General features: G+C 41.4%; 2 long non-coding RNA genes across 2 annotated transcripts in view; both read left to right on the top strand.

Moving 5' to 3' along the window:
• LOC149122730 (uncharacterized) overlaps positions 1-20604 on the top strand; it is a 304723-nt gene that overhangs the window by 35567 nt on the left and 248552 nt on the right. The gene's annotated exons all lie outside the window — the stretch shown is intronic.
• Positions 13469-19742, top strand: LOC149122732 (uncharacterized). Its single transcript, XR_016219825.1, has 2 exons — positions 13469-14850; positions 18240-19742. It is a non-coding gene; the product is annotated as an uncharacterized LOC149122732 (long non-coding RNA).

Here is a 20604-nt window from a genome sequence, read left to right as displayed (position 1 = left end):
ATTTATCTATTTACTTATTTATTTGAAAGCCAGAGTTACACAGAGAGAGAAGAAGAGGCAGAAAGAAGAGAGAGAGGTCTTCCATCTGCTGGTTCACTCCCCAATTGGCTGCAATGACTAGAGCTGCACCGACCCAAAGCCAGGAGCCAGGAGCATCTTCTGGGTCCCCCATGCGAGTTCTGGGGCTCATGGACTTAGACCATCTTCCATTGCTTTCCCAGGCCTTAGCAGAGAGCTGGCTCAGAAATGGAGCAGCCGGGACTCAAACCGGCATCCATTTGGGATGCTAGCACTGCCAGGCTGCAGCTTTACCCGCTATGCCACAGTGCCAACCCCAAATGTATATTAATATTACTGTATTTGGTAAACACATAACATTAGTGTTGAAAGAATAAATAATTATAAACCTCAGTGAAGGCAATTTCTCATTAGGTAACAAAACCATGCAACACATTCAATTGATTTCTAGTCTAGATATTTTTTCATAAAGAAATTTTAAACAAAATTATATTGATGCCAAAATATTCACAATAGAATGATTCCCTGAAGTGCAAACATATGGTAATCATTTACATTGGATGATTGCTTGATAAAATACATCGATAAATTTCATGTAGTCTATCATTTAATAAATCCTTTAAATTAATTGAATTAGTTTGAGGATATGCTTTGAAGAGTGTCTATAAAAAGTGTAGGGCAATAATTTATACTGACAATCATAACTTCCCCCCCACCCATAACCCTCCTATTTCCTGCTCCCTCTCACATCCCAGAATATTACAAAATTGTATGAAGGACATTTGTACAGTAAACAAATATACCGATTTCTAATGCAATATTTGAATACTTGAAGCAGGAAGGCTAAGTACTTCTTTGCCAAAATAACATGTTTTCTCCAGTGTAAAACCCATTTGCCATCCCAATACACAAAGGGATTTGGGGCAATAAGGAAAAAAGAAGTCCACACATGCAGAAATTTTAAGCAAAACAAAATAGAGAATGTATTTAGTTTCATGAAAATCACACAAGAATTAATAGTATTCCACCCATTTCCAACAAATATTTTTAAGTTTAATGAATGAATGAATTTTCAGTTACATAGCAGAAAGCTTCTACCCTCTCCCATAAAAATGAAAGAGAAATTTTTTAAAAGTAAAAACTGATGAAAGAATTCTGCAATACATGTTAATGTTAAGTAGCCCAGCAGAGTTTATTTAGAAATACAAACACACACACAGAAAATAAATACATTAAAATCTTACTGAATAGTCCAGTAATAGTTCAGGATCCAATATAGTATGCAAAAGATTCTGGATTTCCCAGTCACTTTGTATAGGAAATGATGTGCTTTGCTATGTAGCATGTACCTGTAGATTCCTGAACACCTCCACTTTGCTTCTTACCCTGAGTCCCAGCAAATACAGGAACACCACTGTTGAATCATTCATTTTCTGGATTTGGGAATATCAAAGAATTAATGAGTATAGAAAGTTGTACAGCAGAGACCGAGAATGTCCAAGGGAAGTCACGTAAATCAATTGAACAAGTCAAACTACTATGAATGTATACTGAATGCTCTGTTTTTAATATGTCTTACTTACCTAAAAAGACATGAGGGCTATTGCTCTCTCTCTTAATACAACTAAGGAGAAGATATCACCAATGCTCGAGAAAAATGAATACACAGCAGAGCTAATACAAAATCCCAAAATTCCAAAATAGAAAAACTGGATATGCACTCTTTACACACACCCTGAAGTGACAATGAAGGAGAACAAATCTAAAATTAGAAAAAATTCTTTTTTTAAAGATTTATTTATTTATTTTAAAGTCAGAATTACACAGAGAGAGGCAGAGAAGAGAGAGGGGTCTTCCATCCACTGGTTCACTCCCCAGTTGGCTGCAATGGCCAGAGTTGTGCCAATCCAAAGCCAGGAGCAAGGAGCTTCTTCCAGGTCTCCCACATGGGTGCAGGGGCCCAGGACTTGGGCCATCTTCTACTGCTTTCCCAGACTTTAGCAGAGATCTGGATCCATATGAGCTGCCAGCACTACAAGTGGTGGCTCTACCCACTATGCCACACCACTGGCCCTTAAAATTCTTGTCAAATTAAGAACATTTAACCTTTGTTTTAGAATGAATTATTAAAATATCTAAACTGGGGGAATACATAATTTCTTTCTTTAGAAATCAGAAGAGAAAAAGAACACTTCAAGCCTACTGTGACACCACACAGAAGGAATGGAGAATCATGACCTCAATTAGCCTAGGGACAGAATAAAAGGGAGGGAAATAGGAACAACAGAATTAAGATGAATAAGCTTTGACAGCTGAGAGAATCTGAATCTAAAGAAAAGACATGCAGTTAACTGAAACAATAGAGATAAGTCTGAGAGGAAAAGACAATGTTAAGACATATTAATGGGGCCAGAGCTGTGGCTTAGTAAAGTCAAAAAAAATCTAACATTTGTTTTTAAATTATATAATTAAAAAAGATAAAAAAGATGTTCAATCTTAAGTCTCTACAGCATAAGATATACATCAATTTTCCCAGGTTCTATTTGCATTAATTAACAAAGTTTCATGGGTATAATCACTAGAGTGGCTCCAATAAGTCTTTTTTATAAAAATTATTTTTTTATTTTGACAGGCAGAGTGGACAGTGAGAGAGAGAGACAGAGAGAAAGGTCTTCCTTTTTCTGTTGGTTTACCCCCCAGTGGCCACTGCGGCCAGTGTGCTGCGGCCGGCACACTGCGCTGATACAAAAGCAGGAGCCAGGTGCTTCCTCCTGATCTCCTATACAGGTGCAGGGCCCAAGCACTTGGGCCATCCTCCACTGCACTCCTGGGCCATAGCAGAGAACTGGACTGGAAGAGGAGCAACTGGGACAGAATCTGGCTCTCCCAGCAGGACTAGAACTCGGTGTGCCTGTGCCGCTGGTGGAGGATTAGCCTATTGAGCCATGGCACCTGTCTCCAATAAGTCTTAACCTGGGATGCAACTAAATTTAACAAGGATACTAAAATGGAATTTTAGAAGAATTCCAAAATATGTATCAGAATAAAAATAAATACTTTACTTGGTACATCTCATTTTAACTATACTATTGTCTAAATTTCCAAATGTCAGATGTACTAAAAAAATCCCCAAAGCAGCAGAGTTGGTCCGACATGATGAGGAATAAAATAAAGAAAATGAGAATTCGCAGATCCCAGATTAAAATAACCAAGAAGGCCCAATAAAAGAAAACTCAATGTCTTCATACACTAACATTTATTACCTCAGATTTATTTAACAAAAAGGTGATTATTCCAGCTACATCCCATTAGGTAGCCCAATTTTACCTGCTAAATCCATTTTAAAAAAGCACCTCATGATATATTACTAAAATCATATTGCTATATGCCATCCACCATGTCCCCTGTACCTTATACTTAATGTTAACAGATCTGATGAAATCAATAGATAAATGATGTGTCTTAAGCAAGTGTGGCAAATGCATTTTGTTCCAAGTTTTTCCAAAAACCCCTCAGTCTCAGTTTGCCTTCACCTTGAAAAGACACTTCTGAGGTTTACTAATCAGTCCAGCTTCATTGGGCCTCCCTCCAATGAAAGGGGCTAAAATCCATCAAAATAAACTCTAGGCACTGTCCTTGTGCTCCCAGCAGTCATTAGGGGAGTAAATGAGCATATGGAAGACCTTTCTCTGTCTCTTCGTCTCACTGTCTGTAAGTACACCTGTCAAATACATAAATAAATAATTTATATATATACATTAATTTATATATTTATGTATATAAATATATTCAATATATAATATATTATAATTTAACATACAATATATTATATAATATATAATAATTATAAACAGATATTATATAATTTATTATTAATATTATATATAATATACATATATATTATTGAGAAGACTTCAAAAGCCAGCGTGTGGCCAGTTTGAAACCAGGAGCTTCTCCTCCGCTCTGTGTCACAGTAACCCAGGCACTTGGACCATCTTTCACGGCTTTTTCAATCCATTGGTAAGGAGCTGGATAAGAAATAATTATATATTTATATATAAAGAATAAATTCATATATAATTATATATTTATAATAATTATATGTAATTCTATATTATGTATAGAAATATATAATATAATATATATTATAATATATAAATATATATATGATGGACCAAAATGTAGTATTCTCCATTTGGCAGAAGGGACAGACTCCAACATCTACTGTCTATGTCATTATGTCAGCATAATGCAGGAGGTAACCCCTCTACCAAATAAGAAAAGCTATTTCAGTTCAGCTGGACATCATTCTGCTGACTGTTGACCTTATTACTATTAGTCTGGATGCTTTCATTGGTTGCAATCCAGAGACCCAATTTTCCCATAGATATAAACATCAGCAAACACGAAAATTTGGTAAGAAAAGCTTAAGCTCAGAGTTATGATTAATAACTATTTTAACAAAATTTCTCAGAACCCATGTAATCCAAACCTTGGACAATTGGAAGCTGTTGTACTTGGCCCACCCATAATTGAAATGGATTCTAAATCCTTCAACTGCAAGGAGAGTATCATAGACATTAATGCTCCAAATGGATCCAGTTCCCTGCTAATGTGTCTGGAAAAGCAGCACAGGGTGACTCAAATATTGGGGCTCCTGCACCCATGTGAGAGACCTGGAAGAAGCCCCTGGCTCCTGATATCAGTCTGGCCTAGCCACAGTCATTGCAGCCATTTCAGGAGTGAACAAACCAGGAGGAAGATCCATCTCTCCCACTCTCTCTTTCTAGTGCTGCCTTTCAAATTCATAAATAGATCTTTAAGAAAGTCGATCACTTCAATAAATTTGCCATTGCTCAGTCATGATGACTTTTACTACCTTCAGTTCTTTTTCAAAAGATTTATTTATTGGAAAGACAGAAAGAGGAGCTGGTGGTTGTGGTGCAGTGGACAAAGTTGCTATCTGTTACATTGGCATCCTCTACGTGCACCAGTTCAAGTACCAGCTATTCCATTTCTGATCCAGCTCCTTACCAATGGACTGAAAAAGCAGGGAAAGATGGCCCAAGTGGCTGGGATGCTGCCACGCACATCGGAGGAAAAGCTCCTGGCTTCAACCTGGCCACACTCTGGCTATTAAAGTCATCGCAAAAATGAATTAGGTGGTGGAAGATTTCTGTCTCTCCCTCTCTCTGTAACTCTTTCAAATAAGTAATTAAATATTTTAATATGATAAAAAAGGCAGAGAGACACAGAGACAAAGAGAGAAGGAAAGAGAAGCAGAGAGGTCTCCCATCTGCTGGTTCACTTTCTATATGGCTACAACTGTGCAAGACCAGGTTCTCAAGTCCCCATTGAGGTTACAGTTCTCCAAATTAGATGACAAGAAGGAAAGAATTTGAGCTATTATCCATTGCTTCCTAGGGGTATTAACATGAAATTGGTTTGGAAGTGGAGTACCCAAAACTCAGATTAGCACTGCAATATAGGATGTGAGTATCTGTTGTGATGGCTAACAAATTGGAAATCCTAGAGGAAAATTCAACAGATTCCTGGACATACACAATATACCAAAATTGAGTCATGAAGACACATAGAAAAGCTAAACAAATCAAAAACCAAGACAGAGATTGGATGAGTAATAAAGACCCTCCCAACAAGGAAAAGTCCAGGATCAGACAGCCTCACTATTGAATTCTAAGGACTTTTAAAGAACTAATTCCAATATTTCTCAAACTATTCAACTCAATTGAAAGAGAGACAATCCTCTCAAACTCCTTCGATTAATCCTGCATCACCTTAATTCTTCAAATAGAAAAAGATACAGTGGAGAGAGAGTACTATAGAAAAATATCCCTGATGGGGGCCAGTGCTGTGGCACACTGGGTTGATCCTCCACCTATTGAGCTGGCATCCCCTATGGGTGCCAGTTCTGGTCCCGGTTGCTCCTCTTCCAGTCCAGCTTTCTGCTCTGGACTGGGAGGGCAGTGGAGGATGGCCCAAGTGCCTGGGTCCCTGCACCCACTTGGGTGACCAGGGAGATGCTCCTAACTCTGGCTTCCGATTGGACCAGCACCACCTGTTGTGCCATATGGAGAATAAACAAGCAGATAAAATACTTATGTCTCTCTGCCTCTGCCTCTGCCTCTGCCTCTGCCTCTCCCTATAAGCAACTCTACCTTACAAATAAATAATTCTTTGGAAAAAGTCAACAAACAATAAAGGCTGGTGGAGAGGGAGAGAAAAAGGTACCCTAACCCACTGTTGGTGGGAATGAAGCTAGTACAACCATTATGGAAGGCAGTATCAAAGTTCCTCAGAAATCTGAAAACAAACATACCATATGATCCTGCCATCTGACTCCTAGGAATTTATCCACATGAAATGAAATAGAATATGCATAGGCATGAGTTATCTGTACCCTCATGTTTATTACAACTCAATTCACAATAGCTAACATGGAATCAACCCAGAAGTCCATGAACTGGTGACTGGAAAAAGAATATGAGCTATAAATACAGTGTAAAATACTATTCAGCCATAATTGAGAATGAAATCCTATCTTTTGTAACTAAATGGATGAACTGGAAATAAGTATGCTTCATGAAAGAAGCCAGTCCCCAAAAGACAAATACCATATGTTTTCTCTGACTGGTGGTAATTAATATATAGACAACGAAAAGTAGCATATAAGTTAATATGGCATTTTGAGATTTGAGTATTGTTCATAGCACTTTTCTGTACTCTTTGATAGAGTAAACAACATATACTCATTGATATTTCTTATACTACTTGCTGAATTCTTTATTTTGTAGAGGGTTAAAGCTTGTGATTCTAAAATAAAATCAAAGCATGCAGCTGTCAAAATTAAAAGAAAATAAAACGAGAAGGAGGGAGTTGGAAATATGAGACCAAGGGAAGATAGGATAGGATGTTATCAGTTTGCTCTTCAAACTGTATATATAAATTACATGAAATTTGTTCACTTAATAAGCATTTAAAAATATAATCTTAACTCTGGAAGAAAAAGACCTGAGATCAGTGTTTTCTGGATCACCACTAATAAAATTTAGTCTTCATTTATGTCTGACCATATTTAATTTCTTATTTATTTATTTTATAAGAAAATTAACATCACCCTTCCTAACAAGTCCATCCTGTTTCATCCATATCTATCAGTTCCCACTATGCTAATAATTTCTCATGAACTTAAATCCAAATCATCTTAAAGAGATGCAATGTGGGTCTGGTGCTGTGGCATAGCAGATAAAGTTGCTGCCTGCAGTGCTGGCAAGTCATATGGGTGCCAGTTCAAGTCGTGGCTGCTCCACTTCTGAACCAGCTCTCTGCTATGGCCTGGGAAAGCAGTAGAAGGTGGCCCAAGTCCTTGGGGCCTTGCACACATGAGAGATCCGGAAGTAGCTCCTGGCTTCGGATTGACACAGACCAGCCATTGCAGCCAACTGGGAGTAAACCAGCAGATGGAAGACCTCTCTGTCTCTGTCTGTCTGTCTGTCTCTCTCTCTCTCTACCTCTCCTCTATTTGTGCAGCACTTTCAAATAAATAAATAAATCTTTAAGAAAAAAAACCTGATTCATGTTATTATTTATGTGTTTTAGAGGCTTTCCAGATGTTGATTACATGTGCCATGAAAACCCATCAAAATGCAAATCCTATAAGAGGCAACCCTTATAGGTAAAATCCAGTGCATGTGTTGAGAAAAACTCACTAGCAATACATTTCAAAAAGCTGTGAAATATTATAAGTGGCTGTCAAAAGCTAAAAATCTGACAATGACTCATTATGTCATTTATTTATACATAATGCTGAGAAAATCAGAAGAATTTGTTAAAACTTCTGCTAAAATGCACTAGATTTATAATTTTTAAATGCATCTTTCCTAGATGTAATGCAGTCCTGTGCTACTTTAGAGTATCAGAAATTTAAAATGTTGGACTGGTGCTGTGGTGGAGCAGGTTAACACCCTGGACTGAAGTGCCAGCATCCCATATGGGGGCCGGTTCAATACTCAGCTGCTCCACTTCTGATCCTGCTCTCTGCTATTGCCTGGCAAAGTAGTAGAAGATGGCCTTGGGCCTTGGGCCCCTGTACCGATCTGGGAGACCTGGAACTAGCTCCTGGCTCCTGGCTTCAGATCAGCACAGCTCTGGCAGTTGCAATCAATTAGGGAGTGAACATCAGATGGAAGACCTCTCTCTTTCTCTCTGGCTCTCCTCTCTGTAACTCGACTTGAAAATAAATAAATAAATGAATCTTTAAAACAATTAAGAAATTTAAAATGTGAAAGGTTTTTAAAAAATGCATTTATTTATTGTGAGGCAGAGTGACAGATATAGAGAGGAAGAGAAAGAGAGGTCTTCTATTGAATGGTTCACCCCTAAATGGCCAGAATGGCTGGAGCTGGGCTGATCTGAAGCCAGGTGCCAGAAGCCAGGAGCCAGCAGCTTCCTCCAGGTCTCTCACATGGGTGCAGTGGCCCAAGCACTCAGGGCATATTCCACTGTTTTCCTAGGCCATTAGCAAAGAGCTGAATTGGAAATGCAGGAGCAGGGACTCAAACTGGTGCCCATGTGGGATGCTGGTGCTGCAGGTGGATGCTTAATCTACTATGCCACAGAGTGGGCCCAGGGAAAGGTTTTAGGAAAACATCTTTCATGTAGACTAGGCTGCAATATTGCAAGGTAAGGTTTAGCTCTTATTTCCACACATCAGTATTCTTCTTTTAGCAACTATAAATACTGAATATCATACATATAGACATAAATATAGGTAACTGCAGATTTGGTTGTCATTCTTTCTAATTCTCTTTTTAATGTCTGCTAATAGGCCCTCTTATGGATTATTATATTGATGTTACCTGTACACAACCATCAGGCATTTCCACTGTTGAATGTGTTTATGTGTACAGGTAGTTTTGTTTGTGTGTACATGAATGCACATTTGATGGAGATAGCAGACAGTAATACTGTGAGAAATCCTAACGCTGATTTTAAACTTTCTGTCCTCCGCAGAGATGGCTGTCATTGAAGTAGACCAGAGGGCCCCTTTTGCTGTTGTGGACTGAAATGTGCCTCCCTAAAACTCAAACACTGAAGTGCTAACCACCAACATGACTCTACCTGAAGAAAGTACTTTTAAGTAGATCAAATGATAGATGTGTCTGTCACATCGGAGAAACGCTTCTGGAAAAATCGAGCCTATTTAAGCACCTTGATCTGATATTTTCAAGCTCTACAACTCTGAGAAGTAAAATTCCATGATTTACATCATATTCTCTGTGGTATTTTCTTAGCAAATTAATATATCCTCATTTCTGCCAGCATTTTCTGCTGTCATCTAGAAGGTCCTCGTGATTAGCAGAGAAATATAGAAACTAAAAACTATGATTTTAGATTACCAAGTATCTACTAACACAAAAAAGATATCCCAGAAGCAACCTACTACCATCCTCCAGGACCCAGAAATAAACAGGAATGAGTCAAGATGCAGGGCAGTAGAAAAAAGTGAATAATGAAAGAACACAGCAGAAGTAAATAAGGAAAGGTTTGGTGCTGTGGTGTAGTGGGTTAAAGCCTTCACCTGCTGTGCATGCATCCCATATGTTGCTGCTAGGAGACCAGGTGTTCCACTTCCAATCCAGCTCCCTACTAATGCACCTGGGAAATTGGTGGAAGATGGACTGTGTTCTACGGTTTTGGCACCCACATGAGAGACTTGGAAGAAGCATCTGGCCTTGCAAATAAATAAATAAATCTTAAAAAAAGTAGAAGCAGTGTTAGCACTGTTGGAAAAAAAGACACATAGTTCAATGGAAAAGAATAGGCATCTGAAATAAACCGACTTTTCTACAGGCAACTCCTATTTAACAAAGGAAAGAAAACAAACAGGAGAAAGAAGAACCCCTTTAGCAAATGGTTTAAAGGAAAGTGATTATCCATATGTAGAAGCCTGAAAAGATACCCCAACACCTCATACACTATGTAAAAGCAACTCAAGGTGAATTAAAAGTCTAAATATAAAACCAAAAACTAAGTAAACATATGAGAAACTGTAAAACATTAGCATAGACAACAGTTTTGGGTAAGATTCCAAAAGCACAAGTAACAAAATAAAATATACAAATTTGAGCATATCAAATTAAGATACATCTTCACAACAAAGTAATCAACAGAGTGAAGATACAATGGACGGAATGGCAGGAAACATTGAAAACTCTGACTATGACAAAAGATTGATAGCCAAAACGTACTTATATAGAATTGGAAAAACTCCAAACAAGAAGCAAAATGTACAGTTCAGAAATGGGTAATGATCTGAATAGATGTTTCTCAGAAGAGGAAATCTCAATGGTCAAGACATAGATGAACATGCCCAATATCACTAGCCATTAGGGAAATGTAAATCAAAACCAATAGCAGACTCCATCTGTGGGAGAAGACAACGCTTGGGTTTTCATTTGTGCAACAAGTGGGTTTAGAGGACGCCATTTAACATTATAGTGCAGAGTCTACATGGAAGTAAGGAAACCTTAATATTTCCTAATGGGCTTGTTAAATTCTTGACCAGTGCCTATTTCCTTTGCCACAAACTTTCCAGTCTCACTACTTTCCTGCTTCTTCCTCTTCTCTGTGGCTTGTAAAAACAGTATATCTTCTATATACGGAGGATACTTTTGTTTTGTTTTATTCCTTCTGTCTCATGATGTTCCTCTAAGAAATCACAACCCTCCAAGTATTCATTCATTTATGCAGTCTGCAGTTTTCATAGGCTACTACATGGCAAAGTACTAGGTTAAAGGAAAGGTATAGGTCAGGAACTGAGCAAAGTTCACAATGATGAAGCCATTGGGGAAATGAACCTGATGGAAGACCTCTCTCTCTCTCTCTCTCTCTCTGCCTCTCCTTCTCTCTCTGTGTAACTTTGATTTTCAAATACATAAATAAATCTTTAAAAACTAAATATACTAATAATCTGGTGGCAACACCTTTCTATCAGAACATTTGAAGCACTCAAACACAGTTTGTCCCAGAAAGTCAGCCATAGTTTTCAAGGGCACATCTTCTATTCGTTTTGTGGACACCTCTGTGTGGCGTAAGGGGTACTTATTTCTTCCCTTCTTCTTTCTTACCACTCTCACAGTTATAACTTCTTTCGATGCTTCCACAGACCAGTCTCTATGAAATTGTAGAACTAATATCCTCCCATGTCAAAAATGTCATGGGTTTAAACACAGAACCCAAAATAAGACAATTAACTGACCTTCTTAATTACACAGTGTGGAAAGTAAGATTCTCAGTGGATCACTGGGTTACTGTAAAGTACTGGGCAGAGAAAAACTGTAACTTATATGTATTTATGATGCTGTAATTCTCCACTTTATGCATACTCAGATTAAAAGAGCTCCCGTTAGTGGGCAGCACTGTTGCATAGTGGGTAAAGCTACTGCCTGCAGTGTCAGCATCCTATATGGGTGCCGGTTGGGATCCTGGCTGCTGCACTTTCCATCCAGCTCTCTGCTGTGGCCTGGGGAAACAGTAGAAGATGGCCCAAATCCCTCATCTCCTGCACCCACCTATGAGACCTGGACAAAGCTCCTGGCTTCTGGTTTTGGATCCAAACAGCTCCAGTCATCCATCTCTGTTTCTGCCACTCGGTAACTCTGCCTTTCAAATAAATAAATAATTATTTAAAAACCAGCTTCATCCCAGAAGAAGCTCCTGGCTACTGGCTTCAGACTGGCATAGCTCCAACTGTTGCTACCAATTGGGGAGGGAACAATCGGATGGAAGATGTCTCTCACTTTCTCTCTCTCTCTCTCTCCTCACTCTGTGTAACTCTTTCAAATGAATAAATAAATCTTTAAAAAAGTAGCTCCAGTTATTGACAACACAGTAGACTTGCATTAATTTTAGTTCCCTTCTCACTTTGCAAAGGGATCAGCGTCAGGTAAAAACAGTTGAGAGCCTTGCTAACAGGAGAAGAAATCGCTGAAGACAGAAAATGAAAAGCAGCCAAATACATCATCAAAGAAAGAGAAGTGGACCTCATCCAACACAAACCTTTAAAAGTGGATGCTCACAATTAATGAGTGAAACAGCTGCCCACTGAAATCTTATCTAGGGAGGGAAGATGGCCTAAGTTCTGCTTCTGTAAACTCCAGTCATAAATCTGTCCTAATAAATCTGTCCCCGGCATCTCTTCTACAAACATACTGGACCCACTGACCATTGGAAATGTGGTCCTGAAGGGTTAAAAAGTTAAAAGCCGCTACCCCCACCAACCTCCTCTGGTGAACTTTCCTGACCTCGTTAGACTTGCTCTGCATAGCCATTCTCTATAAAGTTAATTAGTCAGTAAATTACCCCAATGTGAGCGTAACCTTAGTTTCACCTAAGTAAGATAGAAGAAGTCACCATATATCTCTTTGCCTCCTGGACCCCTGACCCCACCATGTGTCCCTTATCGCCATTCAGCTGCATTCCTAGGTATCATCAAGGCAGTTCCTGCAACCTTGTTATGTTTGTTGTGTGGCCCTCCCTTTTGGCAATAGGAGGCTTTTTGATACTCCCTGTATAGGCCATATGATTCTCTGAGGTCTAATCAGGCCCTTACTTGATATCCTGTACTCCCTGTATTCATAAATCAACTGGTTGTAAAATCACTTAACTTGTATCAATTGTTTACTCTATACCTCTGTCTGATCTATGCAATGATTGATTTTCTTTGTTTAAACATGTATAAAAACCCTAACCCAAGACCATTTGGGGCCGCTCGCCTGTACTGGGACGGGGGCCCCGACATGTCAGATCATCAATAAACCTTACCCTTTGTTAATTGCATGAGAGAAGGTCTCTTGGAGCGTTTTGGGGGTGGCAAGAGCAATCCAACGCTAACATTTGGAGTCCCTAGTGAGACAGCTCTGCTGCCCACGGACGTCTCCAATGGACATCTCTTGGGGTAAGTAAAGGTGCCTAAAGGATAGGGACTCTGTGCACGTGCGTTTCTGTTTCTGTATCTGGTTGGGTTCAGGCCTGAAGTAGTTTTGGTTTGGGCTGGTATGGTAGACGTTTGGGCTGGCAGATGTGGCTGGAAGCTACAACGCTACAGCCCTGAGGGACGCCTCAGGAGGATTGGGAGACTGAGGAAGCTCAGCGAAAACTCCCATTGGGAATTCCCGTGGTTGGGAATTTGGTGCCAGCATCTGTGTTTGTCCTTTCTCTTTCTGTTTTTTTTTCTATTGCATAAACTGTTTTCAGACTCATGTTTTGTTTGTACTGCTGAGATTTTGGTATCTGGTCAAGCTAGTTGGTCTTTTGCATTTGTTAAGGTACTTTGTTGGTTGTCTGGCTGTTTGTTGATTGTATTCTCTTGTTATTTAGCATTTGTATGGGACGCCGAGATGGCTCCCGTTTGGTAGGTTTAGAATCTGCATATGTATTGCCAGCATTGTTGCGAGGCTCTGAAGTGGTCCTGGAGTCTGCGTGACCAGTAGCTTATCTCAGATTCTTTGTAGACACTTTGTGTGGTCGTTGTGTGCTGATTTTCTACACTGTTTGTTCGTGTATATCGTGTTGACTGCTAATATGGGCCAGACTGTGTCTGCACCTTTGTCTCTAACTTTGAATCATTGGTCAGAGGTAAGTGGCCGGGCGCATGACCTCTCTTTGACAGTCAAGAAGGCGAAACTGATCAAGCTCCTTGGTCTTTTGCATTTGTTAAGGTACTTTGTTGGTTGTCTTGCTGTTTGTTGATTGCCAGCATTGTTGGGAGACTCTGAAGTGGTCCCAGAGTCTGCATTTGTAGGTTCTGAAGTGGTTCCGGAACTTGCATTCGTATTGCCAGCATCGTCACAGGGCTCTGAGTCTGTGTTGTAGGTCTTTGTGTGTTGATCTCCATCATTGTCTCTCTATTCGTGTATATTGTGCTCTCAGCCTGCGATCTGTGTCTGTGTGTCAGTGTGGTTCTTGGACCCTATCTGGGACTCTGTAGGGGGCCAGGCTCCCCACCTTGTAGGAACCAAGCCTGTTGCTCCGCAGTGAGGCCGACTTTCCATTTTTGTCTTTTTTTGTTTTGTTCAGTGCCTTTTTGTGAGTCTCTTTGGTGTTTGTTTTTGGCTATTTGTATTTCCTTTCTGAAATTCAGACAATGGGACGGATTTAGACAACTCTTAGAAAGGGAGACTAACCACCCTTTGTTCTGCAGATTGGCCTACCTTTGAAGTAGGGTGGGCGCCTGAGGGCACCCTTGACATCCTGGTCTGGCAAGATCTGGTAAAAACTCCCTTTCCTGGTTAAAGCCTTTTTTACTCCCTCAGAAACAGCCTTAAAAAAGATTTTAGTTGTCCAGGACTGTCCCAGCAAAGCAGATAAAACAAACTAAGACTTCAGCCTCGACGCCGCTCTATTCTGTTTTACAGGGCGACTCTGAAGATTTGATTTTCCCTCCTCCCTACCAGCCGCCCGGCCCTGGCTGTGGGGCCGGCAGCGGGGGCCACAGGAGAGGGTACCAGAAGCAGCTCCCCAGGGGCCAGCAGATCCCTCCACTCTCCCTTCACAGGCAGCAGGGAAACCCCTGCTGTGCCATTAGCAAGTGCTGAAACCCCCTGTGTGTTCAAACAAAGCTGGCCCTTTGAGCCTCAACCTGCAGGACTCAGCTGGGGCCCAGGAATGGCAGGTGGAGGATGGGAAGGCGTGCCTCCTGACTTATTCCTCAGGATCCTAACTCCCCAAGCCATACCTGTCCCCCCAGACTGACTCCCCATGGCCAACCAAATGGGGCAAATGGATGGATCTCCTGGACTTCAGGACCCGGTAAGTCACCCTGGGGCACTCAGTACTCAGGCCCGCCTTTGTGCGGAAGGGGGGTGCTTCTGTTGCCCCTCTACCAGGGACCTGCCTGGTGTCTGCAATGGAAAAGAGCTTGTGTGTGGTGTAAATGTGTTTGTGGCTCCACGGCCCTGCAGCTACAGAGTCTAAATGGGCCATAACCTGCAGCTCCGTGTTCACCAGGCGGGCGAAGCAATCTCACTCCAGATCAGTGCCTGTTCCGGAGGTCTTTATCTCTTGTTTTGTACAACCAAGGGGGACACATTATGGGAAAATTCCATTCAGAACCAACTGTTCTAAACTGTATGATAAAAACTTTAAAAATGTTGTCTTAATTTAAAAATTCTTAACAGGTTATTCCAAAATGTAAATGGGTTTTTATCAGCTCTTTTCTGTGCTGCTGTCCCTGACTTAGCTGATAAGAGTTTCATTTGTCTTGAAGGTTTCATGTTTTTCTATTTGTAGTACTGAGACTACGTTGTTTATCTGTTTTTAATGTTTGAGTGATTACCCAACTGATCAAAAATGTACTAATTTTGCCTAAATGGTTTGACTCTGACAGCTTAAATTCTAAATCGAGTCTTCCAACTTTGGACTTCCAGTCGGATCCCTGGAACTCTCAAAGGATGAGACTCTGAATTTGTTAAAGTAACAGCTGCTTGAGTCAATTCAGATTATGTAAAATGTATTAAAATGTTATAAATGGTGTCAGACCTATGCTGTATTCATGTTTTTGCTTTCCAGCTAAAATGGTCTTATAAAAATAAGAGTAAATTCTGTGTATACAAGCCTTTATGTTGTTAACTAAAGTAAGCCAATGCAGATTGGTTCAGAAAATTGAGGTAATGCAAATACCCTTCGGTTTGCTCAGTGGCTTGCTTGCTCAGTTTTACATGTCTTTGATATGCTTTAAACTTGTTTCTTTTAATGATAAAGATCTTTTCAAAGTTGTAACCATGCACTAGTGACCCTGTTTGCTGCTCAGGAGGTGTTGTCCTTATATTACTTAAAAGCATGGAAATGTAATTTTGACTTTTATTTCAGATACTGGTATGGTATTCATTAATAACTCTGTGTCTTAAGTCATCTAGGCATCAGTACTAAGTAAAACTTGGGAGAGTGTATTATGTGTACTTTTAACATCTCAAATTCGATAAGATAGACTGTTTGAGTTTGTTAGCATGTATTCTCATAGGTTGTCCACACATGACAATTCAAGGCTATATAAAAGTAACTACGGGTGTAAAGTTTCCAAATGTGTGAACAAGTCATAAAAAGTTTTAAAATGTTTAAAAATGGTCTAAATCATAAATCTTAAAATCTGTTTTCACAAAAACTGTAATGTCTATTTTAACAGTGTCTGCTTAATCAGCTACCCTGCCATTTCTAAAATTAGGTCCTGTAAGCTCTTTTTGACTCTGTTAAATTATTCTGAATTATGTGATAATTTTGTGTACTAACTCTAATGTTCAGGGTTTTTATTTCTGGTTTATTCGACAACAAGAGACATAGAATTCATGTTCTGCCTAAGTAATTTATTGTGTAACAACCAGGCATTGCTAGTTCAAATGTAGATCAAATGGAGGTCTAGCCAAAAGGGAAAAAGTGTGCCAAAAGAGACTTAGAGATGACGGGAGATGGTTATGTGGCAAATGCTAGAAAACTGGGTTCCAGGAGCCCAAAAAGGCTCTAGTGTCCACAGGCTACATGGTGAAAACCCAGAAACCCAGGCCCATAACCCACTGGCTTCACGGTAAATATCTGGAGGCCAAAGGATGGCAGAGACCTCTGCCACAATTTCTCCTCTAAGTCAGGCTACGCAGTAAGCTGGTTAAATCTGAAAGCCCAGGAAGTCAGGCTAGAGACCCGACTCGCTGCCTCACTTCTCCTCTTTTCTTTTCCAGAAGGGAAGTTACCACTGTTCTGCAGGACTCTCCACAGTGATATACAGTTTGATCCCCAAACCTTATGTAAGGGATGACTGGCCATTTCTATAATAATGCCTGGTCACAGTATAGAGGACCAAACAACATAGCCAGAATAAGAGGTTAAAATGTGACAGCTAGATTGATTTTTCAGTGTACGCAGCAAATGGGCAGAACTCCCCTTTTAAACCAAACTGAGAAATAGATAAAAAGTTACACTAGTAATCTCAAAGTATACAAGCAGGTCACCACAGTGAATCTTACCTAAAAGGTCATAGTTCTCATGGGCATGGTCTTAACTCACAGAAAAATACTAAGTGTCAGAATTTGCCCATGACCATAGTTTTTCTAGCTCACCCTAAAATAAAAAAAAAAAAACTCCAAAAATCAGGGATGGGGTTGAGCACCCCCTTGACTGACATCATAGAGGCTGCCTCCTTGGTCCACTTTATTAGAGACCAGGGAAATGAGGAGCAAGCTAGCAGCAGGAGTGATGTAAGGATGGGCAACAGGCCAATCAGTGGCTGCTTTACACGGTGATCCACTGTCAAGGAAACCCAGCAAAGCCAATGCACCCCAAATGGTGCCTGTTGCATTGGGCAAGCAGCTGTTGTAACAGCGACTGCCTTCTGTCAGCTCTGCCAAGAGCACGGTCACTGGACATGGAACTGCCCTGGGTGTCGAAGGACTCCTGGTTCAGAACCACAGACCCTGTGGCCCCGAGCTAAAAAGCCTTTGGCTCTGCCCAGCTTCCAGCTCCAGCCACTGCTATTGGGGATGGCCTAGGGTCAGTAAAATGCAAGTTGCCTATTTCTATCAGCCTCCTATTCAGCTCTCCTCCTACTCCAGCCATGTAATGCAAGTCAACAGGGTGCCTCCCTTAAGGGAGATTTGCATCTCTTACAATTCTCTTAACAGCACCCCATGGATAGGTCTGGGCCTCACACACCCAGCCAGGCCTTAAAAGTCCATCCAATAGTATTAAACTTAAAAAGCCCTCCCTGCCAGTTCCAGGGGAAAGTGGTCCCCTCCACTCCTGTACTGAGACTATAGACTTGATCTATGCCAGCAGAAGGGACCCAAGAGACAACCCCTGACTAACGCAGATGAGGTTTGAGTCACAGATGGAAGCAGCTTTGTCAGACTGGACCTGCTTCTCAGGGTATGCAATAGTTATGGCATGGCACGTTAGCTATTTGTGCCATGTTCCAGGAAAAATGTTGTCTCTGGGTCAATCAGACTAGACAGGTACAAATCCAAATTCGTATTTTTCCTGGAAAAAACCAAACAGCTCCAGGAGCAGGCAAAGCAGGGCTGGGATTTCTGGCCTGATATCTGGTCACAGAAATCCTGGCTGTTTCCTCTCCTTGGCCCAATAACTTCTGCAATCTTGATGCTTCTCTTTGCACTGTGTGTTTTTAATGCCCTTGTTTGCTTTGTCTCTAACAGACTAAAAGCTGTTAAACTCCAAATGGTCATCAGGCAAGGCTTCCAGCCCATTCCACTGGACTACCTGAACAGCCCTCTGGACCGAGCGGCACCGTCTTTCCAAGGCCACTGTTGCACACCATAAGACAGGTAGCAAGAGGAAATACCCAAACCCCCCTCGACGCCCACATGCCAGCTTCGAAGAAGTTACAGAAAACGGAACTCCATCCATAATCCCAAAGAAGAATTTTGGGTATTACCTCTTGAGGGAAAAATATTAGGCAGAAAGTCAGTTATGAGCTTATGTGTGTGTGACATAAAGGCCTAATGTGTCCAGCATATGCATCTGCACCTCAGTCATCCTGACAATGTTTCACTGGAAGCCCGGCCTTTGCATCCTGCCCTGCCCCCTTCTACCTGATAACCTGCCAGGTGGAGATCCCCACCCCTTCTGCCTGACAAATCTTCCACAACCTCCCAGATACAGCCCAGTATCTGCATTTCAGTATTGCAGAACAGGCGGGGGGTTGGTTCTCATTTTCATAGAGGAGGGGGGGTTATGCACAGCCCTTAAGGAGGAATGCTGCTTCTATGTAGACAAGACAGGGGTGGCGAGGGACAACATGGCTCAACTACGTAAACACTTAGAGGAAAGACAGTGGGACAGACTTCAGCAACAAGGATGGTTTGAGTCATGGTTCACTAAGTCTCCCTAGCTGACTACGTTATTATCAGCACTGGCAGGTCCCCTAGTTGTGCTGCTCCTAATTATTACTATAGGACCCTGTATATTAAATAGGCTTGTCACATTTCTTCGAAAGCAAGTTAAAAATGTTAAACTCATGGTAATTCGTCAACAATATGTAACACACGGGGAAGGGGAAACAGATGGTCTCTAAGATTAGAGACCCTGGCCTAAGAGGAGTGGGGAATGAAGGGTTAAAAAGTTAAAAGCCGCTACCCCCACCAACCTCCTCTGGTGAACTTTCCTGACCTCGTTAGACTTGCTCTGCATAGCCATTCTCTATAAAGTTAATTAGTCAGTAAATTACCCCAATGTGAGCGTAACCTTAGTTTCACCTAAGTAAGATAGAAGAAGTCACCATATATCTCTTTGCCTCCTGGACCCCTGACCCCACCATGTGTCCCTTATCGCCATTCAGCTGCATTCCTAGGTATCATCAAGGCAGTTCCTGCAACCTTGTTATGTTTGTTGTGTGGCCCTCCCTTTTGGCAATAGGAGGCTTTTTGATACTCCCTGTATAGGCCATATGATTCTCTGAGGTCTAATCAGGCCCTTACTTGATATCCTGTACTCCCTGTATTCATAAATCAACTGGTTGTAAAATCACTTAACTTGTATCAATTGTTTACTCTATACCTCTGTCTGATCTATGCAATGATTGATTTTCTTTGTTTAAACATGTATAAAAACCCTAACCCAAGACCATTTGGGGCCGCTCGCCTGTACTGGGACGGGGGCCCCGACATGTCAGATCATCAATAAACCTTACCCTTTGTTAATTGCATGAGAGAAGGTCTCTTGGAGCGTTTTGGGGGTGGCAAGAGCAATCCATCTCTAACAGTCCTAAGTCATGTAGGCTGCCATTTAAACCCACCAATGCTGTAACAGCTAAGAAACTTGAATTTGATGCTCAGTTCTCAGGAAATCATTCCAGCTGAGCCTAGGGCCATTAATAGAGACTCCTTGGATCCTCCCCTGTCTCTGTGCCTGTTTGAGAGAAGGGAGTTTTCCCACCCCAGGTTTCTGTAACAGCTTCAAATTCCACATTGGAAAAGTCTGATAATTAATACTTGAGAGGGATCAATGCGCAAAGCAGCTATTCACGCTTCACACTGCTCCCCACCAGGAAGATGAGGTGCAGGATGAGAGCAGTGGGGCAGATCCTAGTCAGATCCTCCTTCCCACCCCTCTGCTGCCCCAGGCTCCCTGCTGAAGGCCATACAGCCCCACCCTGCAGGAACCAACAGCCCAGGAAACATCAAGAGGCCCAGCCCAACTGCATTCTGAGACCACCCACAGTGGGAACCCAGCTTATTTAACTGTGGAGAGTGGGAGTCTTTCTGCCTTCCTTCTCTGCATGTGCAGGTTCCCAGAATGCTGCCCTCTCTCTCCTGTAACCACTAAATAAAGCACATTAGGGACAGTTTGGGTGAGGTTCTGCAGGAGAGAGTCCAGGCACTGGGAGCCTGGGAAGCAGAGGTGGGAGACAGAACAGCTCAGGTCCCAGCCCTGACCTCGGGGGAAACTGCCAAGATCTCTGGTGCCCTGGCACCCACCCTTCTCCCACACGTGTTGCCGCCCCTTCCTGCATTCCAAACCTGCAGCAGAAAGTCCCAGAGCAGGTACACTTTCTTCCAGAAA

The sequence above is a fragment of the Oryctolagus cuniculus genome, chromosome 13 (assembly GCF_051225735.1).
Source record: "Oryctolagus cuniculus isolate XC-2025 breed Fujian yellow rabbit chromosome 13, ASM5122573v1, whole genome shotgun sequence".
Lineage (NCBI taxonomy): Eukaryota > Metazoa > Chordata > Mammalia > Lagomorpha > Leporidae > Oryctolagus > Oryctolagus cuniculus.
Note: the sequence above shows the minus strand (reverse complement) of the source record. Positions and strands in the feature narration are given on the sequence as shown.